The 8,017-nt window shown below is 36.6% G+C and overlaps 1 pseudogene; it reads right to left on the bottom strand.

Annotated features, from left to right (window-relative positions):
* Nucleotides 1-6,978: 6,978 nt before the first annotated feature.
* LOC125365888 lies at nt 6,979-7,421 on the bottom strand (annotated as a pseudogene).
* Nucleotides 7,422-8,017: the final 596 nt, after the last annotated feature.

Here is an 8,017-nt window from a genome sequence, read left to right as displayed (position 1 = left end):
ACAAGATTACTGCTCTGAAGACAGGAAGTTATAGCTAGATGAGCCTCAATACAACAGGAACTTCCCTGAGGTGAACATCCTTAACTGTCTCTAAACAACAACAGGGAGGTTGGAGAATCTCAAACATGTTTCTAAATCCTGAGATACATGGAGTATGAGAAGAAAGTGAAATTTAATTCTTGGGAAGAACCGAGAGCCATTTTTCCTGCTATAGTAACTCTACTTTTTAAATTACTCTACTGAAGTTTCATTAATGACAGGCTATACGGAAAGGTAGTATGGAGATAGGAATTTGGTGAAATGTAGCCTTTAATAGAGAAGTGCCCTTCTGAGAGAGAGGGACATATACCATGGTAGGAAGAGCACTTGAACTAAAAATGCTGGATGTTGGACAAGGCTTGTGGCCGCATAGGGTGGCAACTGACAACTTAATGTGTTCTACTTGTTGACAGTTCCTCTCTTCTCGCTCTCCTTCTCAACTCCATCAACTCTCCTGTGGCTTCTTCTTCTGGTTTCCATGAAAAGACAGTTAAAATATATTTGATCAGTAAAGGACAGACAGATTCTGTAGCATTTTACATTTCTTCCAGCTGATATTCTGTGATCATCTTTTACCAAGAAGGTTGCTGTGATTTATTTCCTATTTGTATTCCCTTATGCTTGTGACAACTTCCAAGACTACTGTTCATCTACCACGGATGATACTATGTCCAAACTCAACTTGGTGGTGTATGCATACAAACATAAAAGGCTGAGTGATTGTTTTTCAAATTCACTTATTGTCTAAACTTAGTCAAGCAGTGCATATACACACTCGTCCCTCTTCCACACACAATATAAAAAATAAAATTTTCATGAAATGCCAACCCGTGCAAGGGGATTATTAGCTGTGAGGTCATTTGTATTGTTATTGGTGGTGGTGGAGGTCGTGGTGCTTGAACTCGGCCTGGGTGCTGTCCCTGAGGTCTTCATTTCAAGGCTAGTGCTCTACCACTTTGAGCCACAGGGCCACTTCTGGTTTTCTGCTGATTAATTGGAGATAAGAGTCTCACAGACTTTCCTGAGTGGGCTGGCTTTGAACTATAATCCTCAGATCAGATCTCAACCTCCTGAGTAACTAGGATTATAAGTGTGAGCCACCAAAGCCCGGCCTGTCATTTATATTTTTGCACTTCTCAATAGAGTTCTCTTACTTTCTTCTCTTCACTCTGCATTTTTGTTTGGAGTTGTTTTGGTTCTCATCATCTTTTAGCTTGAGCACAAGACTGTTCCAGAAATGTTTCAATTGTAACTTCTGCTGAAATCTATCGGCTGCACATAGAGACAGCAGAAATTGAATTCCTGCTTACATTTCGCTCCATGATGCAGTGTGTAGAGTGTAATGCTGGTGAATTTTGAGTTGGCTATGCCTGCATATACATGCCAGGCCTGTCATTCATGAGGGATGTGATATCAGCAAATTATTTGAATTCTCTGAACCTCAAATACTGAGCTTCGTTCTCAGCAAATTTGATGGCAACAGCTATTACAATTTGCAATTGGAAAGACGCAAAGAGGATGTTGCATATAAAATATTTCTTATAACTTCAGAGTGCGCTCAAAGAAAGCCCTTAGCAGACCATGTACTATATTGTTTCCATTGGGCAAGAAAAGTGAAAGGAACAGCAAATTCCTTTAAAAATGCAAATTTCACTACATTTTTAATTTGAAGTCATCAGGTCTCTGGAAAAAGTAAAACTTTGTAGAATACTAGATTAAAAAATTATACATTTGCATTAAGTCCATTAAATGAAACAAAGTAGTCATTAAAAATATAGTATGAAAGAAAATAATGAGAAATCAATACTCACAAAAGCATAATTGAGATGAGGTTTTGGGTTTTGTTTACCACTATCTCTGCATCTTCATATGGAAGTGACAGACTTCCTTCAGATCAATTAAAGTACAAGGCACAAGGACAGAATTCAGGCCTAATTTGTAGATGTTGTTATAAATGTTTTAAATATCTATGTCACTGTAACTGATTTTGGTACCCTGGATGTTGTATATACTTGTATTGGAACTAGGAAGGGAAGGGGAATATCAAAATGGAGATGCAAAGGATAAAAAGAAAAACCAATGCAACAGCAATACTTACAAAACTATGTGGTGTAAACCAACTGTACAACTCATGGGGGGGGATGGGGAGGGCAGAAGGCAGGGGAAAATGAGGGAGGAGGTAACAAGTTGGATAAGAAATGTATGCACTGACTTACATATGAAACTATAACCCCTTTGTACATCACTTTGACAACAAAGAAACAAATAAATTAAAAAATAAAAATTAACAGGTTGGATTATAATTGCTGACACGTTCCTGATAGAACTACCTATAGAATATCCTAAAATACATCCAGAGAACCTGCTATTTGCAGGTTCCCTCATTGTGGGGGAGAATAAATAAGAGCAAAACGTATTTACAGTTAAATAAATTTAAAACTCACTGCTATCATACTACTTGTTTGTGAACTTGCAGTGTAGCTTACTAATAACTACTCAATCTTGCACTAAAATCAAATGTTTAATTTTTTAACTAGATAATATTAAAAATTACTGACCATGGAGTATCTCATCACTTAAGAACAACAATAATCACATTACAGTTCATATTCCACAGCAAAGAATTTGGGAAATGATGGATTTAAAAAGTAATTACATCATAGATATTATTATGATGCATGCACAAATATTACTACATGAAGCAAGCATATGGTAAATATAAGTGTGTTAGAATATATACTTATATAAACAGCAAAGGTTTGAAAGAGTGGTAGATTGCAAATGTACATGTGATTAAAGAGTCTTAATCTAACAGTCATCATAAAGAGGATGCCCAGCAAAAACTATCATCACCCGGGCACATTTATCATGGTACCTAAGTTGTTCTGGGGACAAATAAGGGGTACTGGATGTGCAAATTTAGCTGTGGTACCCTAACACTTCCTTGCCCCATTTCCTGTTCTTTGATAATCAAACTGTCTTGTGTTCACTCAGCTGACAAGTGTTCATTGAGGGTCTGTTATGTGGGCAACATCATACTAACCTCAGGAGACACGAATATAATACTCACTCTTCATCTGTGCAAAAAATAGAAATTCAATCTAACAGAAGAAAAACAGAATTTCCAAACCTTTCAAAATAAGATGAGAAATTCTATACTAGGGGTAGCTACAGGCCCTGGAGGCTTCCTGATGAACAGCTAATTCATCTTGCTTAAGTCACAACAGTTTCTCCAATGGTATTGGTTGAGTGGCAAAGACAGATAACATTAATCAAACAGATGAGAGAAATAAAGGATATATATATATATATATATATATACATATGACAGTGAGAGAAATAGAGGTTTTATACATATACTATATATATAGAGAGAGAATATATAGTCTATCATTATCGTAGATAGATATCAAGAGGAAATTCTATCTATCATAGATAGATAGTTAGATAGCTAGATAGACAGACAGAAAAGCATGGAACACACAGCATGGGAACAGGGAAAAGCTCAAAGCATCTGGCAAAATCCTTGATAGGACCAGGATACACATCTTGCATTTTTGTGTGGATGGTGAAGCAAGGTGGTTCTAGAGCTGAGTTTGAATTACATTACACAAGGTCTTCTGAATTATAGGAATAAACAGGGGCTTCTTATTAAATACTTCAGGAAAACACATTTTGTGTTGTGTGCTAGTACTGAGGCCTGAACTCAGGGCCTGGTTACTTTTTCTTAGCACTTTAACTCAGCTAGCACTTTATTAATTGATACAGAGCTCCATTCAACCAATTGTCCAAGGACATGGCTTCAAATTGTGAAGACAATCACATTTCATATTTCTGCTTCCAATAATGTCGCAAGTTCTTGTCAGTTGCTGTTATGCTCACGTAGAGAAAAGTTGAATATAGGAAGAAGTTATGACATAGAGAAAAGCCATGACCTTGTATACCTTTTGTCCAAATTACTTTGGTATGCTGAATTTGAAACTACTGATTATTCCTAAAGTATTTCTGCTTATAATTATGCCACAACAAGAAGCTTCACTATTAAACAAAAACTGAGTCTCCATCTCAAAAATCACATAGACACCTGAAATCAGCACTATGTTTGCACTTGTCAATTATGACAATATATAAATGGATGATAAGAGGTCTTTTCAAGAGGAAATTCTGGTCAGTGGTCTGGGATGGGACAGGTTAGAAGAGTTTTCACTTATCATTATTAATGTTTCACAAGAATTCAGAACATTTTCCCACACTAGGATATTTTATACATGGGAAGAAGTCTTGCTTCTGCTCTATAAATGCTTATAATCTATTATTTAGAAATGTTTTTGAAATTTTTGTGAAGATAAAGCCACAGGGAAGTGGAAACTCTACTAAAAACTCTGTGCACCCAATTCAGGACATGGTACTTTCCTCTTTAAGCATATTGATTCGGTTTTTGTCTAATGATTATATTTCTAGCACTGATGGAAGTATTCAACAGGTCATATCATAACCTAGATGTTGAAAGATCATAATAAAATGTATGCATATAATTTTACAAAGAAAACAAAATAATTTTTCATGCATGATGGTAGTTAAATATTTCAAATATTTTATTTTGTTCTCATTGCTGTTCTACAAATGAGATTCAAACATAATAGAATTTGATTACCAGCTGGCTAGTAATCAAATGAGTTTGGCTTCAGTGATGTGGTGTAGATAGTTGTGTAGAAATCAGTTGGGGAGTTAGTTAATAAGACAGCTTTTTGGCTTCAGACCCATTATGCTGATTTAAAAATTATTTAAAAAAATAGTTTTATTTTCTAATGATCAGGTTTTAATTATATATGTATATTTATGGGCTGTGCCATTTTATGTGTGCAAAATGTAATGATTAGATTAGGATCACTGGTGTGTAGTCACCTCAGACATGGATCATTTCTTTGTGTTAGGAATATCCTAAGATCTGAGTACTAGATACTTGCAAATACAAAATCTGAACATGCATATCCTTCACAAGCTCCTCAAATGACTTAAATAAGTGTTCTTTGACACAAAACTTGGAGAAAACAGGATGCAATGAGATATTTTTTATTCTTCCTGACTCCTCTTTTCCCATGTCCAAGAATGCTGAATAACAAGAGTTATGAAAAGCTGAGTTTGAGAAATTTAAGAAAGCCAATTACCAATACCGAGTGTGTGGAAAATATTCTTATGGATGCAGAGAAGTAACTGCTCCATAAATACTTCCTTAGAAAATACAACCACCCCAAGAGAAAGTTTTCTATAACTTAATTATTCAAGACCATTTGCACTGGTTCTGCAGCCTTAAGACAGAAGGTTAAAAAAAAAAAAGGCAGTAGTGAAGGGTGACACTTTCTAAAGATCATCAGAGAACATCAGTGAATTTCTATGACAGGAATGCTGAACAGATTCTACCACAGACTGAGCAATTGGATGCTTAGTACTTTGTTGATATATTTTAAATAGTTTGCTATTTAAAATAATATTGAGAATACTTTTTATATATATTTATTATCAATCTGAATTACAGAGAGGTTACAATTTCATACATTAGGCAATGGATACATTTCTTGTACTGTTTCCTCGTCCCTCATTCCCCCGCCCCCCGCCCTCTTTCCCTTCCCCCTCACCCCCCATGAGTTGTTCAGTTGTTCAGTTCATTTTCATCAAACAGTTTGTAAGTATTGCTTTTGTAGTTGTCTTTTTTTATCCTGTGTCTCTCAATTTTGCTATTCCCTTTCAATTTTCTGGTTCTAATACCAGTATACATGGTTTCCAATATACTCAGATAAGATACAGAGATAGTGTAGGTACAACCACAGGAAGGTGATACAGGAATATCATCAATAATAGAGGCTAAAGTTACATATGGCACATTGAGAGTATTTACAACTGTGATATAACAATTGTTTCCATAACATGGAATTCATTTCACTTAGCATTATCTTATGTGTTCATAAGGGTATAGCTATTGGGCTCCTGTGATCCTCTGCTGTGACTTGCCTAAACCTGTGCTAATTATTCCCTATAAGGGAGACCATATAGTCCATTTTTCTTTGGGACTGGCTCACTTCACTTAGTATAACTTTTTCCAAGTCCTTCCATTTCTTTACAAATGGGGCAATGTCATTCTTTCTGATAGAGGCATAAAATTCCATTGTGTATATGTACCACATTTTCCTGATCCATTCATCTACGGAGGGGCATCTGGGTTGGTTCCAGATTCTAGCTATGACAAATTGTGCTGCAATGAACATTGTTGTGCTGGTGGCTTTAGTGTGATTATGTTTGTGGTCTTTTGGATAGATACTCAAAAGTGGGGCTGTTGGGTCATAGGGGAGTTCTATGTTTAGCCTTCTGAGGAATCTCCATACTGCTTGCCAGAGTGTCTGAACCAGTTTACATTCCCACCAACAATGAAGTAGGGTTCCCTTTTGGTCACATCCCCTCTAACAGTTATTATTGTTAGTTTTCTTGATATAGGACATTCTTACTGGGGATCCAAATAGGAAAATATTGAGAATATTTTAAAGGAAAGAGTCTATAAAATTTCTGATAGTAAGTAACAGAAGGCATATTCCACGGATAGTTCACCTTAGGCAGTTGCAATGAGACTGATGAATAAACAGAGAATATACTGCTTTTTCAGTTTGATGGAGGAGTTGAATGTTTCAAGTGCACTTGAGAGTTATTGGCCCATTCTCTTGAACTTAGTTAGACGTTCTAAGTCATACAAGAAAACATGAATTCGTTGATATTTTTATTTATGCACTTTTTCTAATTTGCAGTCATGAGGGTGTTTTATTTCAGAATCAAGAATTTCCCATGAATAGATAGTTCTCTATGTTCATATATCTACTTTCTCAGTATTTTTTGATAGAAAACCTTTATTCTATGCATATTTCCAGTTTTCTCCTATTTCTTTTTTTAAAACCAGGTCTGACAAGTTTTATTAAAGAAAAATTATGCAGTTTACTTTTCTCCAGTTTGTTCTGGCATGCTTCTAATGATATCAGAATCACCTGGATCAATGATAGCCAGTGTGCATACTCTAGTATTTCCCACATGCTGTGCCCAGTTCAATATTATTGCCACTGTAGTGATGGACACCAGTTTTGGCTAACATAGCATAATATTCTATTTCAGATTTCCTCAAGGCTTGGCAGTTGTTGGCGAGGATGACCAATTTCCCTTTGCCCTGTCTGGTCATCTTCAGGGTCTTCTTGTACCCCAGCATGTACTTTCCACTTTTTATAACAAGTTGGAGCCTAGAATTGATTGACTCCAGAGACTTTTTCGTCTTCTTGGTGGCCACCATCTTCCTGCCTTAGGTGCGGAAGGGCTCCCAACCGAAAGCAGCTGACAAGATGGCTGGGTGGAGAGAAAGCAGTTTTCTCCTATTTCGAAATTAGTATACATTGAGTAAGTGAGGAACTTTTATTGCAATACATGCATGCCTTCGTGCAGTGTACTTGGAATTTGTTCAGATGAATATATCACTTTTTCCATCATTCTATTCCCTCTTCTCTTTCTCAGAGTTATCGTTTTCTTTTTCTTTTTCTTTTGATGGTTGTGAGGCTTGAACTCTGGGCCTGGGTGGCGCGCTGTCCCTGAGTTCTTCAACTCAAGGGTAACTCTCTGCCACTTGGAACGACAGCACCACTTCTGGCTTCCTGGTGGCTACTTGGAGATAAGATTCTCAAGGACTTTCCTGCGGTCTGAAACGCAGTCCTCAGATCTCAGCTGGAGTAGCTAGGATTACAGGCATGAGCTACTGGCACCTGTCTCTCAGAATGTTTACGAGCTTCATCACCACTATCTTGCTGTCTGTCTGTCTACCTATCATCTATCTACCTACCTGTCTACTTACCTATCTGTATCATTTTCCCACCTTGCTGTCACCCCAATGTTGTTCCCCTTTTACCTTTGTGTCTTATCATCATCATCATCATCATCATCATCATCATCATCA

This window comes from Perognathus longimembris, chromosome 17, assembly GCF_023159225.1.
Source record: "Perognathus longimembris pacificus isolate PPM17 chromosome 17, ASM2315922v1, whole genome shotgun sequence".
Taxonomy (NCBI): domain Eukaryota; kingdom Metazoa; phylum Chordata; class Mammalia; order Rodentia; family Heteromyidae; genus Perognathus; species Perognathus longimembris.
This window is presented reverse-complemented; position numbering and strand designations above follow the sequence as displayed.